Below are 22,326 nucleotides of genomic sequence, written 5' to 3'. Positions count from 1 at the left end.
TTCTTTGATGCTAACTCATGAAGTTCCTTTGTAAAGATTGCCTGTATTCTCTCTGAAGTCATTTAGTGGGTTAACTTTACCCTTTCCAGCTTTGACTTTTAAGCATTCCTAATCACTGGCAGAGAAGAATATGCAAGATAACACCTAGAGATAAGGAAATACATTGCTACAGGACAAAGTAATCAGCTTGATAGGGACCAAATAGGGAAAGCCTCTCTCTCTCTCTCTCTCTCTCTCTCTCTCTCTCTCTCTCTCTCTCTCTCTCTCTCTCTCTCTCTCTCTCTCTCTCTCTCTCTCTCTCTCTCTCGCCGTCTCTCTCTGTCTCTCCCTCTCTCTCTCTCTCTCCCTCCCTCCCTCCCCCCACCTCTCTCTCTCTATCTCTCTCTCACACACACACACACACGAAACAAAATCCAAAATACTAGTAGGAATATAATGTGCCTATAGAGCAAGCACACAGCTTTATTCATAAATCATATGAACATAAAGTGAACATAACCAGTACCCAGGACAAGAAAAAGAATACTAAGTTTGTCTACTTCTTCCTACCCCAGGTTTACTAGGTATCACTGTCTTCAGTTTTACTGCTACAGATTAATCTCTTTTTCAGTTTTCATAGATTGAGAAAACAGTTATATCAAATTTCTTTTCTCTTTTTTAGGATAAGATCTCACTCTATCTCTGACTGGCCTGGAACTTACTTTGTAAACCTCAAATTCACAGAGATCCACCTTCTTCTGCCTCTAAAGTGCTGGAATTAAAGGTGTAGCACCATGCCTGGCAATACACACTGTTAAAAGTTCGTTCTACTGTTTATGAAGACTTTTGGAGGCTCTTTCAGTTGGTGATATTACATGTAGTGTGTGTCTGAATATGCACAAGCAAGTTTTGGGGAGAACATCAGAGTACTACTTCTCTGACAAATATGTAACCAAGAGTAGAGTAGCTGGGTCATAGGATATACACATGTTAAACTTTCGTAGATAGCATCACACAGCTTTCCAAAGCCTTTATAATAATTTATATTCTTTTTTTATCATTTTTTATTTTAATTTTAAATAGCTTGTTTTACATGTCAATCCCAGTTCCCTTTCCCTCCCCTCTTCCCGCACTCCCCTTCCCCCCTCCCTCCCACCCTATTGCCAAATCCTTCCACATAGGGGATATATAGAGTCTGTCATTTTACTCTGAGTAGGGTCAAGGCATTCCCCTAAGAGTCCAGGCTGAGAGAGCATCTCTCTTTGTGCTATAGGCACATGAAGACAGTTTGTATACCAGGGATAGACACTGATCCACAGCTCAGGGCCCCATAGGTTGCCCAGGCCTTCTCACTGACACTCACATTTGGGGGGTCCAGATCAGTCCCATGCTGGCCTCCCCACTGTCGGTCTGGGGTCCAAGAGCACTCCCCTGTTCAGATCAGCTGTCTCTGCTGGTTTTGCCAGCCCATTCTTTGCCAATTTGCTCATCACTCCTCTCTCTCTGTCACTGGGTTCCTTGGGTTCAGTTCAGTGATTAGTTGTGTGTTTGCCTCTGCTTCCATCAGTCACAGGATGAAGGCTACCGGATGGTTATAGACATCAAGTTCATTATCAGGAATGGGCATTCGAGGTGGTCCCTCCACTATTGCTTAGCTTGCCAATTGATGTTATACCTTTAGATCACTCGAGGTCACTCTGGTGCCTGATCTGTCTTCGATCCTATGATTCCCTCTTCCCCCTATTCTACCCCCACCCCCTCAACTTCCTGTTCCCCCATGACTAACTCCCTTCCTCTTTACCCCCTCTATTCTTCCCAGGTCCCACTCCCCCCCACCCCTCGCCGTGTTCCCCATCCATTCAGAGGATCTTGTCTCCATCCTCTTCTCTTGGGTACTATGCATATATGCATATCTTTTAGGTTCTTTCCTGTTTCCCAGACTCTCTATCTGTGGAAGTGCAGACTGGCACTATCCTGATCCATATCTAAAATCCATATATGAGTGAGTACATACCATGTTTGTCTTTTTGTGACTGGGTTACCTCACTCAGGATGGTTTCTTCCAGTGCTATCCATTTCCCTGCGAATTTCAAGATTCCATTGTTTTTTTCTGCTGAGTAATATTCCATTGTGTAAATGTACCACATTTTCTCTATCCACTCTTCAGTTGAGGGGCATCTAGGTTGCTTCCAGGTTCTGGCTATTACAAACAATGCTGCTATGAACATAGTGGAGCAGATGCCCTTGTTGTATGAACCTGCCTCATTTGGATAAATGCCTAAGAGTGGAATTGCTGGGTCTAGTGGTAGATTAATTCCCATTTTCCTGAGGAATCTCCATACTGATTTCCAAAGAGGCTGTATGAGTCGGCATTCCCACCAGCAGTGGAGGAGTGTTCCTCTCTCTCCACATCCTCTCCAGCATAAATTGTCTTCGGTGTTTTTGATTCTAGCCATTCTGACAGGAGTAAGATGGTATCTCAGAGTTGTTTTGATTTGCATTTCCCTGATGGCTAAGGATGTTGAGCACTTTCTTAAGTGTCTCTTGGCCATTTTAGCCTCCTCTACTGAGAATTCTCTATTTAGCTCTGTACCCCACCTTTCAAGTGGATCCTTTGGTGTTTTGGAGACTTGTTTCTTGAGTTCTTTGTAAATTTTGGAGATTAGCCCTCTGTCAGATGTAGGGTTAGTGAATATCTTTTCCCATTCTGTGGCCTGCCTTTTTGTCTTTTTGACTGTGTCCTTTGCCTTACAGAAGCTTTTTAGTTTCAGAAGGTCCCATTTGTTAATTGTCGATCTCAGTGCCTGTGCCACTGGTGTTATGTTTAGGAAGTGGTCTCCTGTACCAACTCATTGAAGAGTATCTCCCACTTTCTCTTCTAAAAGTTTCAGTGTGGCTGGATGTATGTTGAGATCTTTGATCCATTTGGACTTAAGTTTTGTACAAGGCGATAAACATGGATCTATCTGCAGTCTTCTGCATACCAGTACCCAGTTATGCCAGCACCATTTGTTGAAGATGCTTTCTTTTTTCCATTGTACAGTTTTAGCTTCTTTGTCAAAAATCAGGTGTTCATAGGTGTGTGGGTTAAAATTAGGGCTTTCGATTCGGTTCCATTGGTCTACCTGCCTATTTTTGTGCCAATACCAAGCTGTTTTCAGGACTATAGCTCTATAATAGAGCTTGAGGTCAGGTATGGTGATGCCTCCTGAAGTTCCTTTATTGTATAGGGATGTTTTGGCTATCCTGGGCCTTTTGTTTTTCCATATAAAGTTGATTAATGTTCTTTCCAGGTCCTTAAAGAATTGTGATGGAATTTTGATAGGGATTGCATTGAATCTATAGACTGCTTTTGGCAAGATTGCCATTTTTATTATGTTGATCCTACCAATCCAAGAGCATGGGAGATCTTTCCATTTTCTGGTATCTTCTTTGATTTCTTTCTTCAAAGACACAAAGTTCTTGATACACAGGTCTTTCACTTCCTTGGTTAACATTATCCCCAGATATTTGATACTGTTTTTGGCTATTGTAAAAGGTGATGTTTCTCTGATTTCTTTCTCAGTCACTTCATCATCTGTATATAATAGGGCCACTGATTTTTTTGAGTTTACCTTGTATCCTGCCACATTGCTGAAGGTGTTTATCAGCTCTAGGAGTAACCTTGCGGAGTTTTTTGGGTCACTTATGTAAACTATCATATCATCTGCAAATAGTGAAAGTTTGACTTCTTCGTTTCCTATTTGTATCCCCTTTATCTCCTTTTGTTGTCTTATTGCTGTAGCTAGAACTTCAAGTACAATATTGAAGAGATATGGAGAGAGTGGACAGCCTTGTCTTGTTCCTGATTTTAGAGGAATTGCTTTGAGTTTCTCTCCATTTAGTTTGATGTTAGCTGTTGGTTTACTGTATATTGCTTTTATTATATTCAGGTACGTTCCTGTTATCCCTGATCACTCTAGGACCTTTATCATGAAGGGGTGCTGGATTTTGTCAAAGGCTTTTTCAGCATCTAGTGAGATGATCATGTGGTTTTTCTTTCGCAGATTTTTAATATGGTGGATTACATTGATAGATTTTCTAATGTTGAACCATCCCTGCATTCCTGGAATGAAGCCTACTTGATCATGTTGGATGATTTTTCTGATGTGTTCTTGAATCCGGTTTGCAAGTATTTTATTGAATATTTTTGCATCAATGTTCATGAGGGAAATTGGTCTATAGTTCTCTTTCTTAGTTGTGTCTTTGTGTGGCTTGGGTATCAAGGTAATTGTAGCCTCGTAGAAAGAGTTTGGCAGTGAGCCTCCTGCTTCTATTGTGTGGAATACTTTGACGAGTATTGGAATGAGCTCTTCCTTGAATTTCTGGTAGAATTCTGCACTGAAGCCATCTGGGCCTGGGCTTTTTTTGTTTGGGAGACTTTTGATGACTGCTTCTATTTCATTAGGGGTTATAGGTCTGTTTAGATTATTTATCTGTTCTTGATTTAGTTTTGGCAAGTGATATCTATCCAGGAAATTGTCCATTTCCTTTAAATTTTCAAATTTTGTGGAGTACAGATTTTCAAAGTATGCCCTGATGATTCTCTTGATTTCCTCAGAGTCCGTTGTTATGTCCCCTTTTTCATCCCTGATTTTGTTAATTAGCATGTTCTCTCTCTGTCTTTTGGTTAGTTTGGACAGAGGTTTGTCTATTTTGTTGATTTTCTCAAAGAACCAACTCTTTGTTTTATTGATTCTTCTCAGTGTTTTCCTGGTTTCTACTTGATTGATTTCAGCCCTCAATTTGATTATTTCCTGGCGTCTGCTCCTCCTGGGGGAGTTTGCTTCTTTTTGTTCTAGAACATTCAGCTGTGCTATTAATTCTCTAGTATGACTGTTCTCCAGTTTTTTCATGTGGGCACTTAGTGCTATAAACTTTCCTCTCAGCACTGCTTTCAAAGTGTCCCATAAGTTTGTGTATGTTGTGTCTTCATTCTCATTGAAATCGAGGAAGTCTTTAATTTCTTTTTTTATTTGTTCCTTTACCCAGGGATGGTGCAATTGTGCATTGTTCAATCTCCATGAGTTTGTAGGGTTTCTGCGATTTGTGTTATTGTTGAATTCTAATGTTAATGCATGGTGGTCTGATAAGATGCAGGGGGTTATTCCAATTTTTTTGTATCTGTGGAGATTTGCTATGTTTCCTATTATGTGGTCAATTTTAGAGAAGGTTCCATGTGGTGCCGAGAAGAAGGTATATCCCTTTGTATTTGGGTGGAGTGTTCTATAGATGTCTGTTAAACCCAGTTGGGTCATAACTTCTATTAATTCTTTTGTTTCTTTGTTAAGTTTCTGTCTGGAGGTCCTGTCTAGCGGTGAGAGCGGAGTGTTGAAGTCTCCTACTCTTAGTGTGTGAGATTTTATGTGCAGTTTGAGCTTTAGTAATGTTTCTTTCACGAATGTAGGTGCCTTTGGATTTGGGGCGTAGATGTTTAAAATCGAGATTTCGTCTTGATGTATTTTTCCTTTGATGAATATGAAGTGCCCTTCTTCATCTCTTTTGATTGATTTTAATTTGAAGTCTAATTTGTTAGATATTAGGATTGCTACGCCCGCTTGATTCTTGGGGCCGTTTGATTGGAAGATCTTTTCCCAGCCCTTTACTCTGAGATAACGTCTGTTTTTGGTGTTGAGATGTGTTTCTTGTATGCAGCAGAAGGAAGGGTTCTGTCTTCGTATCCATTCTGCTAGTCTGTGTCTTTTTATAGGCAAGTTGAGGCCGTTGACATTGAGGGATATTAATGATCATTGATTGGTGATCCTTGTTTGCGCTTGATTTATTGTTAGTGAAGTTATTTTGTGTAGTTTCTCCTCCCTTTTTCTTTTGGTGTTTTGTAAAGTATGATTATATATTGCCTGTGTCTTTGTGAATGTAGTTATCTTCCTTGGCTCTAGGTTTTCCTTCTAGCATTTTCTGTAGAGCTGGATTCATGGATACGTATTGTTTAAATCTGGCTTTGTCATGGAATATTTTGTTTTCTCCATCTATGGTAATTGAGAGCTTTGCTGGATATAGTAGTCTGGGCTGGCATCCTTGTTCCCTTAGCGTTTGTAGGACATCTGACCAGGATCTTCTGGCTTTCATCATTTCCATTGAGAAGTCAGGTGTAATTCGGATAGGTCTGCCTTTGTATGTTACTTGGCCTTTTTCTTTAGCTGCTCTTAATATTTTCTCTTTACTCTGTAGGTTTGATGTTTTGATTATTATATGGCGAGGTGACTTCTTTTTCTGGTCAAGCCTATTTGGTGTTCTGTAAGATTCTTGTACTTTCATAGGCATATCTTTCTTTAGGTTAGGGAAGTTTTCTTCTATGATTTTGTTGAATATGTTTTCTGTACCTTTAAGTTGAAGTTCTTCACCTTCTTCTATACCTATTATTCTCAGGTTTGGCTTCTTCAAGGTGTCCCATATTTCCTGGATATTTTGTGTTAAGGATTTGTTGGTTTTGAGATTTTCTTTGGTTGACGACTCTATATCCTCTAATGAGTCTTCAACACCTGAGATTCTCTCTTCTATCTCTTCTTGTATTCTATTGGTGATACTTGCATCTGTAGTTCCAGACCGTTTACCGAGCTTTTCTATTTCCAGCATCCCTTCATTCTGTGTTTTCTTTATCGTTTCTATTTCAGCTTTCAATCCTTCAACTGTTTGAGCTGTTTCCTTAATTTTCTTGGTTGATTTTTCTTGGTGCTCTTTAGATTCTTTGAGAGATTTGTTTATTTCTTGAATTTTTCCCCCATTTCATGGATTTTTTTGTTTGTTTTTTCTTCTATTTCTTTAAGGGATTTCCTCGTTTCTTCTTTGAGGGTCTCCATCATCTTCATGAAATAATTTTTAAGGTCTGCCTCCTCTTCTTCATCTATGTAGTGCTTTTCGGGTCTTGCTGGTGTTGGATCCCTGGATTCTCGTGGGGTCATGTTGGTGTTTCTGTTGCTGAGTGATCTCTTATTCTGTCTTCTTCCCATCTCTTCTTCCAGTGGGTGCTGGTGCGGTCTTTCCGTCTCCACTGGTCTCCTTCCTTACTGCAGCTGAAGCTGGGGATGCTGAAGCTGGACTCGCTGGGTTTGGGGTCTTGGAGGAGCTGATGTCTTTCCTGAAGCTGGACTCCCTGGGTTTAGGGTCTTGGAGGGGCTGATGTCTTTCCTGTGTGGGCGGCTCTTCTGGAAGCCAGGAGCGGCCCCGAAGATGGAGGGGGATGTGTGATTGGCGGGCGGTCCCCGCTGGAGACAAAATCTCACCTGAAGCTGGGCTCCCTGGGGTTGGGGTCTTGGAGGGGCTGATCTCTTTCCTGTGTGGGCGGGTCTTCTGGATGCCAGGAGCAGCCCGGAAGATGGAGGGGGATGGGTGATGGGTGGGCGGTCCCAGCTGGAGACCCAATCTCACCTGAAGCTGGACTCGCTGGGGTTGGCGTCTTGGAGGGGCTGATCTCTTTCCTGTGTGGACGGCCAATAATTTATATTCTTAATGACAGTGTACCAGAGGTGACACTTTTCTACATGTTTTGTCAACACTTATTGATGATTTGAATTTTAGCCATTCTGATAAGTAACAGTGTTATCTTCTTGAAGCCTTCTTTTTCTTCTTTTCTATAAGATGAAGTCTTGCTGTGTTACCTAGGGTTGCCTTGAACTAACTAATGATTGTCTTGAGTTAATAGCTCCCCGAGTAATATATACAAGCGCTTACCTGCATGCTATGTGTGCACCTGGTGCCTGCAGAGGCAGGAAGAGGGTTTCCTATTGAAGTTACAGATGGTTGTAAGCCATTGTGTCGGTGCTGCTAATCAAACCTGGTTCCTTTGCAATATTAGTAAGATCTTAACTGCTGAGATGTCTCAAGTCCCAATTAGTGCTTCTTAATTTATTTTAATTAATGCAATTCACATACAGTAAAATGCAAGTTTGAGCATTGACAAATGTATGTATCCATACACCCACACCCTGAGATATAGAACATTTATGTCACCCTAGAACAATAGTTCTCAATCTGTGGGTCGCATATCATGTATTTACATCATGATTCATAACATTAGCAAAATTATAATTATGAAGTAGCAACAGAATATATTTATGGTTGGGGTCACTGCAACATGAAGAACTGTATTAAAGGGTTGCACCATTAAGAAGTTGATAACCACTCTCCTACAAAGTACTACCATCTCTTTCCAGTCAGTTTCTTCCAACCAGAGTCAATCACTTTTCTGACTTATTTTCACCATAGATTATAGTGTTTCCTGCCACTGCACTTGTATAAATGAAATTATACCGTATATATTCTTGTATCTGGATTGATTTAAACTTATTTTACTCAATATGTGCTAGTTTCCCCTTATCTTCATATTCTTTCTTTACAGTATCAATTAACCACTATAGCCACAATCTGAAAAATACTAAATATAAAATTTCAGAAATAAACTATTCATAAGTTTTAAGTTGAAATCTGAACTATGTGAGCATTGTGCTGCCCAGAATGTGAATCAGCACTTTGTACAGCTTATCCATATTATATAGAGCTTATCCACATTATATATACTAGCCACCCAGATTCACTGTGTTATCAGATAACAATTACTCTGTTATCAGAGGAATTATCAAGGTATTGCTATGCTTATATTCAAGTAGCCCTCATTTTACTCAGTGGCTCAAAAATTTAAGAGTAGGGATGTTGGCAATTTAAAAATGCCAAAAGGATGCTTTAAAGTTCTTTATTTAAGTAGAAGGTTGAAAGTTCTTGAATTTATGAGACTAAAACCTCATGTTGAATTTGTGAAGACATACAAAAGTTATTTAGGAAGACTACATTCACAAAACTTTCATTATGCTATATTGACCATTTTTGTTTCTTGTTTTTTTTTGTTCGTTTGTTTTGAGACAGGATTTCTCTGTAGCCATGACTGTCATGGAACTCTCTGTAGACCAGGGTAGCCTAGACCTCAGAGATCTGCCTGCCTCTGTCCTGAGTGCTTGGATTAAAAGCATGTGCCACCACACCCCAGCCCTCCCTATTATACTGTATTGTTATGTTTATTGCTGTTATTAATATTTTTCTGTGCTTAATTTCTAGATTAAACTCTCTAGTGTTTATATGTGTATATATGTAAACAGTATAGTCATATATTGTCTAAAAACTGGGAGATGTTCTAAGAAATGAGTTGTTAGACCATTTTGTTGTGAGAATAATCATAGTATGTATTTACACAAACTGAAACAATCATGATGTCACTTAATCTAATGGGAATATCAACTTTTTAAAGTATAATTTGCATACCACAAAATTTACATTTAAATATATAGTTTAATACTTTTTAAAACAAATTTACTAAGTTGTACAGTCTAAAATCTAGTTTGACACTATTTCCATCACTTAATAAAATTATTTTGCCTACTATTGTCAACTCACTGTCTTTGCCATAGTTCCTGCCACTCATTGTCTGCTTCTGTAGATTTGTGGAAATTTCATAAAATAGTAAGTAGCTTTTATGTGTAGCTCTTTTATATAGCATACTAATTTGAAGTTTATCAATGATTGTTACCATGAATTAATAGTTTATAATAAAAATAGCAAATCATTTTCTGTTAAATAGGTATAATATACTGTAGTTTTGTATTTCCCAGTGGATGAATATTTGGAATGTTGATAGTTTTTTGTTCTCATGAATAATGATGTCATGAACATTCAAGTAGATTTCTTTGTATGGACATGACTATTCATTTCTCTTGGGCAAATTCATAGGAATAGAATTGCTGGTCTATGTAGTAAATGTATATTTAGCTTTTAAAAGAAACTGCTGGTGGGTGTGGCAAAGCACATTTATAATCCTAGCTCATGGGAGGTGGAGGCCCAAGGGCAGCTTTGGCTACATAGCAAGCTTGAGGTTAGCCTTGGTTACATGAAATCCTGACTCAAAAAAAAGAAGGAAAGAAATAAAGTGCGAAGCTATTTTCCTGAGCTTTGAACCATTTTATTGTCATCAATTTCTAGTAAATGTAGCTTGTATACTTAAGAAGTATATTTATTTTCCTTGTCCTTAAAAGGAGAATTTTGATAGATGCTAGTTGGGTCATGTGTGTGCGTGTGTACATGCGTGCATGCAGGTAAGCATATATAGTATTGTTTAAGTTTTCTGTGTTCTTAGTGATTTTCTTTCCAGTTCTGTTATTAGGAGTGGGGTCTGTAGCTATTGAGGTTGAATTGTCTTGTTTCTTCAGTTCTTGGTCTTTAGTTTTTGTAGTCTGATTAGATGTGTGTCAGCTTGAATTTATTTGTGCTTATTCTGTTTTGTATTCTCTCTGCTTTTCAGCACCTTTTAACTAAATTTTCTCGGTATTACATTTTGTTTCTTTGTATTGTATCTGAACACAAATGTCAGATCCTTTATTATCCCACATATTCCTGATGTTTGTTCTTTACTCTATTTTTTTCTATCATTTAGATAGAAAGATTTCTTTAAGTTCACTTTGTCTTCCATTCTGTGATGCAGTTAATTTTTGTTTTGAGTATTTCATTTTTTTCCTGAAGTTTCCATTTGTTTATAGATTTTTTTACTGATACTTATTTTAGCTTTCATTTTGTTTGATACATGATCTCATATAATCCAGACTGGATTTGAGCTTCAATTCACCAGCCCCCACCTTCCAATTATTGGGAGTACAGACCTGTCCTACTATACTCAGCTTATTTAGGCATTTGTTAGAATGCATTCATATTTGATGTTGCTTATTTTCAGATTTTTTATAATAGGTGATTTAAGGTTATTAGATCATTTCAACATTCGAACCACATGAATCTCATAATTAGTGTTTTCCCCTTTTTCCTACCTCTTTCTTTCCAGTTAAAACTTTTGTCCTAGGGAAAAAGTAATTTCAGTGTTTGCCTTGTTAGCATTTGTTGTCTTTTCCTGCGTGGAAATTGGCATTTTTATGGTTCTTTTTGTATATAGTAAGTAATTTTAGATTTTTCCTTGGAAATTTTTCATAATGTGTTATATGAATTTGGACCTTGTCTCGCTGCAATGAAGGTGTTTTAGGGTTTCAACTGCTGAAGAGACACCATCAACATAGCAACTCTTATTTTTTTTAAGTTTTTTGAGACAGGGTTTCTCTGTGTAGCTCTGGCTGTCCTGGAACTCACTCTGTAGACCAAGCTGGCCTCAAACTAAAAAATATAAAATATCTGCCTGCCTCTGCCTCCCAAGTGTTGGGATTCAAGGTGTGCACCATTACCTCCTTCCTGGTCACAACACTTTTTTTTTTTTGGTTTTGCGAGACAGGGTTTCTCTGTATTGTTTTGGAGGCTGTCGGTCCAGCCTGGCCTCGAACTCACAGAGATCCGCCTGCCTCTGCCTCCCGAGTGCTGGGATTAAAGGCTAGTCGCAACACTTTTAAAAAAATTATTTATCTTACATCCCAGCTGCATTTTCCCCTTCCTTCTCTTCTCCCAGTCCCTACCCTCCACCCCTCTCTGTTCTCACTCCTCAGTCCACTCCTCCATTTCTGTTTAGGAAAGGGCAGTTCTCCTATAAGTATCAACAGAACATGGCAACTCTTATACAAGCCAAAAAAAAAAACATTTAATTGGGCTGGCTTACAGTTTGAGAGGTTTAGTCAAATTATCGTGGTGTGACATGGTGGTGTGTAGACAGACTTGGTGCTGGAGAAGGAGCTGAGAGTCCTACACCTTGACCCACGGGTAACAGGAAGTGGTCTGAAACACTGGTTTGAGACCTCAAAACCCACCTCCACAGTGATATACTTCCTGCAACAAGGTCACACCCACTGCAACAAAGCCATATCTCCTAATAGTGCCACTGCCTATGAACTTATGGGGACCAATTACATTCAAACTACCAAAGAAAGTTATTGATACATTTGTTTTAGCATTGGTCAACCTAGTTAGAATCAAACTACAAGTTGTAGTTTGCTTTCTGTAGGTAGCAGTTCCAGTATTAGTTCATCAGTCAGTGTCTGAAGTACGATGCAGATCTGTCCTGTGAATGCAGCGCATTAGGGTAGGAACTACCTTTCAGTAGGCGCAGGTCAGCTGAGGCTACAAACTAAAAACTCACCTCAAAGCTAAAAGAAGTATCATTTGACTATTTGGAGCCATTGATGTTTCCACCACATAGAACGAAAATTTCCTCTCCTTTGGAGTTTTAGCTCCTATAGTCTCCCTAAGTTAATCACTGTTATTGTTGCCATAGTCCTCACCATGGACTCTTCCAGGCATGAGAGGGGAAGAAAAGGAGATAAAAACCCAGGGGATTTCCCTCCATTTTCTCTGAGTGTTAGAAGTTCCCTTTTAAAACAAAACAAAACTTGAACCAGAACACATGCTGTATGTTTTTGGGTTGATTGCTCCACTTCAGAGTAATTATATCTCTGAAGTATGTGGTTTCAGAGTGTTTTGTGTAACTGGGTAAACAAAATTTGCTAAATTTGCTAAAACATGTATTTGTTTTTTGAGACAGGGTTTCTCTGTGTAGCCCTGGCTGTCCTGGAACTCACTCTGTAGACCAAGCTGGCCTCAAACTAAAAAATATAAAATATCTGCCTGCCTCCCAAGTGTTGGGATTAAACGTGTTTGAATGTAATTGGTTATATACAAAAAGAACCATAAAAATGCCAATTTACTGGTGGAACATACATGCTTTAAAAACCACAGTGAACTTCCTAGTCTATTAATAGTCACTGCGTTCCAGACATGCAAAGACTGTTCAGCTTATAGTCTTCTGGGCATGTATAAACTATGTACAGAAAAAAATCAAACTTGATGGATTAAAAACTATGATATCTGGGGCTGGAGAGATGGCTCAGAGGTTAAGAGCACTGACTGCTCTTCCAGAGGTCCTGAGTTCAATTCCCAGCAACCACATGATGGCTCACAGGCATCTATAATGAGATCTGGTGTGCAGACAGACATGGAGGCAGGCTGTTGTATTCATAATAAGTAAATCTTTAAATAAAAAAACTATGATATCTTCCACAAAGAAGAGTCTCAGACATAGCATATTGCCTCATTCATGTAAAGCAGTTGAAATCTGTTGCCTTCTTGCCTGGGAGCAAGTTAGCAGCATGGAACTGTCTGAGTTATGACCCAATTAGCGTTGTACTTCACTGGCCCTTTCCACAACACTACAGGTCAGTGGTACTTCTTTTCTATTAGTGAAACTTTAATTTTTTTCTTTTGACAGTAGTCAAAATAACTAGTTCTAAAGAAAACTCACTCATATTTTTATGCTACAAAGGAATGTTCTTCCTCTTAGTTGTCAAAGAGAAAATCGTCTTTGTTCAAATTATTTAAATCCATTTCTGCTTCCCAATTCCCTTTCTCTCACCTGTGGTCTTTTTAGACTGAAGCATTCTTGGTTCTTTCAACAGTTGTTTTCAAGAATTTTAATGTAGTGAAAAATGAAAAATTTCAAAGAAGAGTGGTATGATGAACATTCATTCTCTTCAGCAGCTAAAATTATCAGTAATTAATATTTTGTCATTTTCTTAACTAAAATTGAAACATATAGTTACTTTCCTTTTGATTAATTCTGGTGTTCTTATTCCCTTCTCAGTTTCATTTGTGTGTGTGTGTGTGTGTGTGTGTGTGTGTGTGTGTGTGTGTGTGTATAGACTTGTTTCAAATAGGCATTTTCATTTACATAAATAGTGGTATAATGAATGAGTATTTTCTACATAGCAAAGCATGTAGCTTAGCCCTCTTCTCATGTGTCTATTAATATTTCCATAGTACATATTGTACTGATTATTATATACACAGAGGACGTGGCATGAGTGTGCTAGTAAGGAAGCATATAGTTTGGCCTGTGTGCTATTTAGGCGTACATAACCATGAGTTTTGTCCATTTTGAAGTTAGATGTGACCATGCAACTTTTTTTGGTCAGTAAAGTGCCAGTAAAACTAATGGGTGCATTTCCAAAAGGAATTTCAAGAGCCAGTATGAGCTCTGTCGCATTGCATTCTCCCAGTGATGGAGGTGGAGCCTCTGATAACTTTTAAAATTTAATTTAGAATTTATTAATTTCATTTTTTTTTCTTTTTTTTTTTTTTTAATCATTTTTTATTTTGATTTTAAATAGCTTGTTTCACATGTCAATCCCAGTTCCCTCTCCCTCCCCTCCTCCCGCACTCCCCTTCCACCCTCCCTCCCACCCTATTGCCAAATCCCTCCACATAGGGGATGTCTAGAGTCTATCATTTCACTCTTGGTAGGGTCAAGGCACTCCCCTAAGAGTCCAGGCTGAGAGAGCATCTCTCTTTGTGCCATAGGCACATGAAGACAGATTGTATACCAGGGATAGACACTGATCCACAGCTCAGAGCCCCATAGGTTGCCCAGGCCTTCTCACTGACACTCACATTTGGGGGGTCCAGATCAGTCCCATTCTGGCCTCCCCACTGTCGGTCTGGGGTCCAAGAGCACTCCCCTGTTCAGATCAGCCGTCTCTGCTGGTTTTGCCAGCCCATTCCTTGCCAATTTGCTCATCACTCCTCTCTCTCTGTCACTGGGTTCCTTGGGTTCAGTTCAGTGCTTAGTTGTGTGTTTGCCTCTGCTTCCATCAGTCCCAGGATGAAGGCTCCCGGATAGTTATAGACATCAAGTTCATTATCAGGAATGGGCATTCGAGGTGGTCCTTCCACTATTGCTTAGCTTGCCAATTGATGTTATACCTTTAGATCACTCGAGGTCACTCTGGTGCCTGATCATTTTAAATGTGAGTGTTTTGCCTGAATATAAATGTATACACACACACACACACACACACATACCATATGCATGCTTGGTGTTGTGAAGATCAAAAGATCAAATCCCCTGGAATTAGAGTTATGCATGATTGTGAACCACCATTTGGTTTGTGGAATTTAACCTGGATTCACTGCAAGAGCAACTAGTGCTCTTTACCACTGAGTCCTTTTTTCAAATCCCACATTTCCAACTCACTTGAAACATGTAACACGAGACTTTGGTTGTATTATAACCACTTGGATTTTAGGTTTCTTAACTCATTGTAATTAATATGTAGACCTACTTCATTGTTGTTAACTTCTTCAAGTATCCCAGAGTCTGAATGGATTTTATTCTGTCTAGCCATTTTCCTGTTCACAGAAGCCTAAGCAGTTACTGAATTTGCTTTTAAAAACAGTTCTATTTTGATCATTTTATATAGTTGTGAGAGATTTTCCAGGATGTGTATCTAGAAAATAGGATATGGGTATTTTCAGTTAAATTCTCATCCTTTCACCTGTCCTGTGTATAAAATAATCCCTAATATTTTCTAATCTTGTTTTTTTCCCTAGATACTTTTATTGGTCATTGTTTAACAGTAATACTTAGGTTGTAATATAGTTGTACACTTGTTGTCAAGCTGAAATTTCTGAATTTGTTCCATATTTAGTAGTTCCATCACCCTTTGGTGATACTACTATAAAAACTAAACTATTTGGTGATACTACTATAAAAAACTGAACTATATTGTATGTTCATCACAGAGAAATTTTGGTCCAAACATTTCAAAGTAGTATGACTAGTCAAGAATTGTCTGTAAAATTAGTAATTAAAGGGTTTTTTGGTCCTTGAGGAGAAAAAGATACCTTTTTTAATTTTGTAGTTCTGATGAAATAGAACCTCAGAGCTTGCACATACAAAGCATACTACCACTAAGGTACATCTCCCAGTCCTTCATGTAACATTTAAAAATGTATATAGTCTATACTTTCAGAAGTAAAGGATTCATCAAAAATAAACAGGAAGGTATTAAAATTTTTTATGGTCAGGACCTTGATTACAGTCATTTGTAAAACTCCCATGTTCCTCTGTTTAAGGTCAGAATAATAATTCTTGGTCCTTGTTACAGATGATGCGAAAACCTTAACTGGCGGTGTAAACATACCTGGAAATTATTGGTAAGTATCTCATCAAGACATAGGGCTGGTATCCTCTGACTTAAATCTGAATGAGTTAGTGATCCCTTCAGTACAATAGAGTATGTTACCTATGAGCCTAAGTCATAAAAGGTGTTACGGCTACTGCCTTGTTAATTGGAACAGTTTTGGGCTGTCATATAAGAAGTCTAACCTAGAGCTGGAGGTATAGTGCAATGGTAGAGCGCTTAGCCTAGTGTGCATGAGGTCCTCCATTTAATCCCTGGTACCACAAAAATGTTTTGACCCATGGCCCCCCCATAGCAGTTAATTTTGATAACTTACTTGATCAGATTTACAAGGGCCTTGGAAAGAATAAGGTAGAAAGACCTACTCTGAATATAATTAGTATAATCCCATAGGCTGAATATTATGATAGTAGGGGGAAAAGGAGAAAGCCTGTTAGCAAGTCCTGGTCCGTGCCCCGCCCCCGTGTGTGTGTGTATGTGTGTGTGTGTGTGTGCGCGTGTGCGTGCCTGCCTGCCTGCCTGCCTGCCTGCCTGTCTGTCTGTCTGTCTGTCTGTCTGTCTGTCTGTGTCTCCTTCTAGGCTTGTTACTGGCCTGCTCTTGCCATCCCGACCCCTACTCCCCATCCTCCTTTCTTGGATACCCTGAATTGAATTTCTCTGCCCTTTCAAACTTTCTTTGTCATGACTTAAAACATGAACCAAAATAAATATTTCCTCTCATGTTTTGCTCATAGCAATGAGAAAATCTGTCTGATATACTACCAAGGCCAAAAAGGCCTCATGCAAATTCCCAATGACAGTTTGAGCCTAACTACAGCTATCTTGGTCAAATGTGCCAGATGAGCAAAGAAGCTTTAGATTATTCTATCTGTTTAAATCTTCTCAACTGGGGTCCTATGCACTGTGAAGTTCTACACACAGAAAAATCGATCCTTAGTCTCCTGATTTCATGACCCACCAGATTTATGAGTTGAGAAAGTGGTGACCTCTAAATTTTATAGTGGTTTTTTATACAACAATCTATACAGAAGGCTGCATAAATGAATGGATATGGCTATATGCCAATAAGAAAATTGTCTTGATTTTTCAATCATTTAACTCTAATCCAGAGTTGAGAAGAAAGAAATGAACCAGGAAAATAAAAATGTAAAAGCTGAATATGTTGTTAATTACATATAATCTCAGCACTAGGGAGGTAGAGGCATTAGATTCACAGGTTTTGAGGCTAACTTAGAACTACACATTCAGACACTATCTTTAAGAAAACAAAAGGTCGGGGGACTAGAAGGAGGTGGCTCAGCAGTTAAGAGCACTTGATAACTCTTGCAGAGTACCCAGGTTCCATTCCCAGCATCTTCATGATGGTTCAAAACTATCTGTAACTCCAGCTTCAGGGAATCCAATGTCCTCTGGCCTCCTTAAGCACCAGGCATGCACGTGATATACAGGCATACATGTAAACGAAACACTTATATACACAAACAATATAAATCTTAAAAATGATTAGACCCTTGTACCAATAAAAGCAAACAGTAGTTCAAGTGTATATGCCAAAAAACTCAACAATTTCCCTTTTTATTCTTTTTTTAAAAGATGTATTTGTTCATTGGTTTATTCATTCATGTATTTATTTAGAGAGTGTGTGTGTACCATGTGATATTTGCCTCACTTAAATGGATTTAAATTCATTTAATATAATTATTTCTAGGTGCATTCATTTTCCTGTTAATAAAGTAACTTCATTCGTGGGCCTGTATACGTGTGAGTGTGTGTACATGTACCACAAAGGTGCACTTGTAGAGGTCAGAGGACAACTTGTGGTACTCAGTTCTCTCCTTCTACTTCTATATGGGTCCCAGAGATCAAACTCAGGTTGTCAGACTTAGCAGCAAATGTTTTTTTCTTGAAAAACCTATCACTGGCACTCTACTTTTCTGTATCTTATGAGATTTTAGTAAGTAAGTAGTTTTTAATGGAAAAAGCTTGAAAAAGATAGTTTGAGCATATAAAGCATTGAGAGTGGGAACACAGAGGCTTAGTATTGCTTGACATAAAATTAGGGCAGAGTATGGAACAGGATTAAACTAGAAATAGATGCAGCTTAATTGTGGAGGGCCATGTTGGCCTTGACAAGGATATTAGTGAAGGCCTTAGAAACTAAAGGCACCTATTAAAGTTTTAGAACAAAGCAATGTGGTCTAATTTATATTTTAGATAAGTCTCTATAGCAGTCGGGAGGGGGGTAAATTTGAAGACAATTAAGCTCTGAGTCAGTTAGGAACCTGCTGTAGTATTCTAGGTTGGAGGGACTGTCCTAAACTTAGAAAATGGTTTCTGAGATGGGAAAGGGATGTTGATTTAGAATATTATTTTAGCAATTGACATGCTAAGATTTAATGATTGATAAGATGTTACAGAATGAGGTAAAGAAAAAACATAAAGACGTTTCTCTAGATTTGGTACCTAAAGGAGGATATTACTGAGGCTACAGGAAAAGAGAAACAATAGAGAAGATAGTCACATCAGTGCTGTTCCTTTTATATATTGATGTATTTGGTTGGAAGGACTTTTTTCTGGTTTTATTTTAAAATTTCCACATATATAGTGCATGTATATATAGATGAAAATTTTATTATGACATTTTCATGCATGCTTTTCTACTTTACCTTTCTTTTTTCCACTGTTCTTCCCTTCTCCCAAATCCCAAACTCTACAAAAAGCTCCGGAGTGGGGGAGGGAAGGAGCTGTTTCTGGACCCTCAAGAATGTAAGGCACTTCAGAGAACTTCCATCATGTATAAAATAGTCAGAGGAAGTATGTTAGATTATAATATAGGAAACCAGAACAAAGCTTTTAGAAGCCAAAGGAGTTGTTTCAAGAGGGATGTAGCACAAAGACAAGGGTTGGGGAACATGCACATAGGTGACCTGTTTAAGAAGTCTGTCACAGAAGCCAAGCAAGCACTGACTGTAATTGAAAAGGAGGAGACAGGTTATAGATATTTTTCAAACATTTTCAAGTGTAGGGAAAGAAAGCAATTGAATATTACTTAGAGAAAAATTAGTTAGGGTCAAAAATAGTTGGGTATAAAGGTAGACAGGTTTCTTAATAGAAACAAATACTTGTATTAGTTACTTTATTCATGATTGTAACATAGTGGAGAATACATGGTGGTAGTAGTGGCTGTTGGCTGTAACAGGAGGAGCATAAAAAAGTGATCATATTGCAGTCTGGAAACAGAGATAAATCTTAGTACTTGCTTACCTTTTTTGCTCATTCTGGAACACCAGCTTATGGGATGGTGTGACTCATTTTAAGGTGTTTTTTTTCCCAGGAAATACCCTCACTGGTGTGCCCAGAGGTATGTGCTCTAAGTGATTCTAAATAATCAAGTTGACCATAAAGATTAACCATAACAATTCCACTTCTTGTCAACTTGATACAGATCTGTCACTTTAAATGCTAATATTCCATTTTGTCCCTCAAAGCTGCAGGTTCATCTCATATGGCAAAATGTACTTAATGCATCTTTAAAAGTCCTCAAAGTTCCCCTTAAAATTTTTAACAAAACATTGTTCAAAAGTCTTAAGTGCAGAATCTTAATCAAGACAAGCAAAACAACTCACTTTCATTGTGAGCTTCTATGACCCCTTCAGTCTTACAGTTTGCATATGTGTAAAACCACTCCCACTCCAAATGGTTGGATTTGAGATACACCAAAGAAAGATTGGCCCAAATCAAGACTGAAACCCATCAGGACAACACCAAACCCTATAGCTCCATGTCCATCATCTGGAACTTGTGATCATGTGGGCTCCAATGGGCTTGGGAAGCCCTGCCCTCCAGTTCTTCTGCCTGTAGTACATGTAACTTACCTATTTGGATAGCTCCACTTTTTGTCTACAGCTATCCTCAGTGCATGTTCCATGGTCTTTGCATCTCTAGCATCCCACAGTCTGCATTGCATTGCAATTTGGGCCTCAGTGTCAGTTTCTACAGTAACTTCTTAAGGTCTCCTTTATTGGAATCTGACCCTTCAACATGCTGCCTAGCCTCAGCAGCTTTGCAAACCTCCATGGCCACGTCACTCGTGCATATTGTATGACTGCAAAAATCAGCATCTTGTGCTTGAGGCTGTCAAGTTCTGCTGCCAGATCATGATGTAGCCTGGCCCCCGTCTACAATAGTTGTAATGGACTCTATACAAATTCTTGGCTGCTGAAACTGGGAAAACACTTCATAGGAAGTTGTTTTTGAACCAGGAACCCACGTAAGTGACATTTGCAAACTTCACCTCTCTTTCCATTGAATTTGCATTTCCACAATTTGGAGCCTTTGGTGGGTGGAGTCTTAAGACTTTGGGATACCTTTCCTATAGTCCTGATACAAAGTGTGAGATTTCTTTTTAAAGGTTTGTTTCTCTAGACCCACCTTGTTTGTGACTAGAAACTTGTCCATGTTTCTCACTAAATTGCATACTTTTCATATATCTATGCTCTCTTAACATTATAATACTAAGATCAATGAGCAGTAACTGTATTATTGCCTAGATGTAATGTTGGCCTGAAATTTCCTGGACCCCTCTCCTTTTTTCCCTTTTTTATTCAGTCTGGGTCCACAGTGCATAGGATAGTGCTGCCCACATTAATGTTGGGTGTTTTTATCTCTTCAGTTAAACTTCTTATAAACCACTCTCATAAATTTACTAGGAGTATGTCTTGTAACCCATTCTAAATTTAGTAAAGCTGACAATGAAGATAAGCCACCAAATTAATATAGATGCAAAATTTGAAAGCTTTTTGTTCATATGAAATAATTCCTTCATTTAGAGTTATTGAAAATTTAAAATAGACTGTCTTTTAGGTAGTGAGCCATTGGAATAGTTGAGTAAAAGATACCTTTTGGTCAACTGTCTAGAAAGATAATGAAAGCTTTTGTGAGTCAGCTTTTATTCAGTTCTCAGTAATTTCTTCAGTGTTGCTTTTGTTTTAGCATTTTTGTTTTACTGGTTTTGTTTTGTGGGGTTTTTTTTGGGAGGAGAAAGAACATAAAGCTGGATGGTTAGAGAGATGTGAAGGAGCTGAGAAGATTTGGGGAAGGGATAAAACATGATCAAATATATTGCATGAAAAAATTAGAGAAAAATAACTACATATTAGTTATTTTTCTCATTGAAATAAAAATACCTGACAAGCATCTTTAAGGAAGCATTTGTTTGTGGTCACAGGCATAGGCCATCATGACCTGGAAGTCGTGATGCTGACTTGTGGTTGCATTGCCTTGGCAACCAGGAAACAGAAAGAGAAGAATGCTACTGTTCAGCCTACTTTCTCCTTTTTATTCAGTTCAGGACTCTAGTCCATGAATGGCACTGCCCACATTTATGGTAGATCTTCTCACTTCAACTAACCCAATCTAGAAACTCCTTCACAAACATGCCCTGAGGTTTGTCTCCTAACTGTTTCTAGAGTCTGTCAATTTGATAGTATTAACCATCACACATTGCAAATGAATGGAGTTTCTTTTTCCTGGCAGCTCTGCAGAGCTCTTTTATACCACTGGGACAAATTAATTTATTTGCCTTTGATCTTGATGGATGAAATTAAACTTTAAAATCTTAAATAAGAAAACATTGAAACTTGAGGTCCAGAAAATTTTCACCATGAAATATATGCCATGCTCTAGGTTCACAAGAATTTTTGACAAGGTTTTAACTTTCTACAAATTGTATCTCAACAATGAGTTTCTTTTTCAGAATTTTGAGAGTTTTATATCTGTCCATATGTTTTATAAAATACTGGTCTGAAATAACTAAAATAGCACTCAAAAGACAGCATATAGAGAAGTATCCTGTTTCCTTTTCTTTGTCTATTCCAGTCTGAATTTCTTTTTTAGTTTACATATACTTTTGTTTTTCTTTGTTTTTGTTTTCTTTGTTGTTTTAATTAAGAGATAGAGTCCATCCATGCTCTCTAGTCTGTATCTTGGATCTTTTAGAGATTGCTTACATAAGTGTTTAAAACCATTTTGGGTGCCATACATGGTGGCTCATACCTGTAATATAAGCACATACAACCAATACAGGAGAATTGCTATGAATTCAAGACAAACCTGGAGTATATAGTGAACTCCAGAACAGCCTGGGATATAAAGTAAAACTCTCAAAAACAAAACAAAAAACTCAGAATAACATTTCTGTTTGGCCTCAAATGACTCAGGTATTATCTGTTTCTCTGTATACAAATCTAGCCTCTTAGGTGTACACAACACTAAAATAAGCTCAACTAATTCTTTGAAAACCACATTTTAGTCAGTGATTTCAACTTCCTAATCATTTATTTTCTATAACAAACTGATTAGGGCTTTAATCAGTCTCAAAAGTTACTACATCTTGAATTTTATCCGT

General features: G+C 38.2%; 1 protein-coding gene across 8 annotated transcripts in view; it reads left to right on the top strand.

The window, feature by feature from the left end:
* Window positions 1-22,326, top strand: part of Jade3 (jade family PHD finger 3) — a 137,116-nt gene that overhangs the window by 34,246 nt on the left and 80,544 nt on the right. For all 8 annotated transcript variants that reach the window (XM_021222769.2, XM_021222768.2, XM_040733713.1 and 5 more), the window contains one exon: window positions 15,885-15,933. The gene's annotated coding sequence lies outside the window, so the exon portion shown is untranslated. The remainder of the gene's footprint in view (window positions 1-15,884; window positions 15,934-22,326) is intronic.

Source organism: Mesocricetus auratus, unplaced genomic scaffold (assembly GCF_017639785.1).
Source record: "Mesocricetus auratus isolate SY011 unplaced genomic scaffold, BCM_Maur_2.0 Super-Scaffold_100033, whole genome shotgun sequence".
Taxonomy (NCBI): domain Eukaryota; kingdom Metazoa; phylum Chordata; class Mammalia; order Rodentia; family Cricetidae; genus Mesocricetus; species Mesocricetus auratus.
The sequence above is the reverse complement of the archived record's forward strand: the minus strand, read 5'-3'. Positions and strand labels throughout refer to the sequence as shown.